Genomic DNA, 1,201 nt, shown 5'->3' with positions numbered 1-1,201 from the left:
GAAGCTCATAGATCATTGAGTCAAGCTCCTTCATTGTACAGAGGGGAAAACTGAGATCTGGAACGTGTAGGCGAGCTCAGCTAATAAGCATTATTAAGGACCTCATTAACCTCCTTTATAAGGAATTTCATTGGGGGAAAGCTGGTATTGGGAAAAAAAACCCCACTTCAATGAGTAACTGGTTTGGTCCTTATCGTTTGGGCATACTATCTAATAATTAATTATAGATAATATTGTTCGATACGGTAAAGGAAACTCAGATAAAGCTGAACTTTCAATGAACAATAAGTAAATTTTTAGTATAAGTATGTCCCAAATAGTTCGCGGGACAACTTATACTAAAGTTACTCATTTTTTAAAAAGTTCAGTTTATTTACCCTCTCATGAAAAAAACCCGACATCATCACCACAGGTAAAGTCACTGACGAATCTCAAGTCTTTCTGTTGTCCGATCTCCACCTCACTTTTTGCAGCACCAGCATCGGCCTTTGCAGCCCCCTTAACTTCCTTCTTTCTATTCTTGCGTTCCTTTTGCCATTTTCTTGAGGTCTTTTTCTTCTCATATAGGCCATGTCTTTCAAATTTATGTTTGCGTTCATTTTTCTTTGTGTAATCCAAGGACTCATAAATCACCACCAAAATAGGTTCTGAATCCAAATACAAAATAGCATCTGGTGAGGTCTTGTACAGTTTAGCTAGTTTCCCCCAAATTTCTGTCTTAGGTACTGTTGCCTTCCCAGGGTGAAGGACGTCGATGACCATTTGTCTCCACTGAAGTAGTCCATTGGTCATGAACTTCCTGGTCTGGATAATAATTGGGTTGTTCATGATGGCAGCCGATCTTCAAGCATCCAGGGAGGAACAGAACAGATATTCTTTTTTTTTTTTTTTAAACAGAAATTCAAATTCAAGTTGGCTGCTGCTGCTTCTTATTTTTTTTTATCTTTCTAGAATCCTAATTATAATGTCTTTCCATCTTCCATCCTTACTCTGACTGCTAGGAAGCTTAAAGGCAAATTATCATTATTGCTTTCTAACAGAACTTTATGGCATTTACTTAACTTTATGTTTCTTTCCTGTTTGTTTATATTTCCTTCACCTTATTTTCTTTATTAAAAAACATCTAATGGCTATAAATATCTCAGTTAAAAAAACTTTGCTTGGAAATGATTAAAAATAAAAAACCACAGCACATTAGGTA

General features: G+C 36.0%; 1 pseudogene; it reads right to left on the bottom strand.

Annotated features, from left to right (window-relative positions):
- Positions 1-381: 381 nt before the first annotated feature.
- On the bottom strand, positions 382-828 carry LOC109448627 (small ribosomal subunit protein eS24; annotated as a pseudogene).
- Positions 829-1,201: the final 373 nt, after the last annotated feature.

This window comes from Rhinolophus sinicus, linkage group LG04 (genome assembly GCF_036562045.2).
Source record: "Rhinolophus sinicus isolate RSC01 linkage group LG04, ASM3656204v1, whole genome shotgun sequence".
NCBI lineage: Eukaryota > Metazoa > Chordata > Mammalia > Chiroptera > Rhinolophidae > Rhinolophus > Rhinolophus sinicus.
Note: the sequence above shows the minus strand (reverse complement) of the source record. Positions and strands in the feature narration are given on the sequence as shown.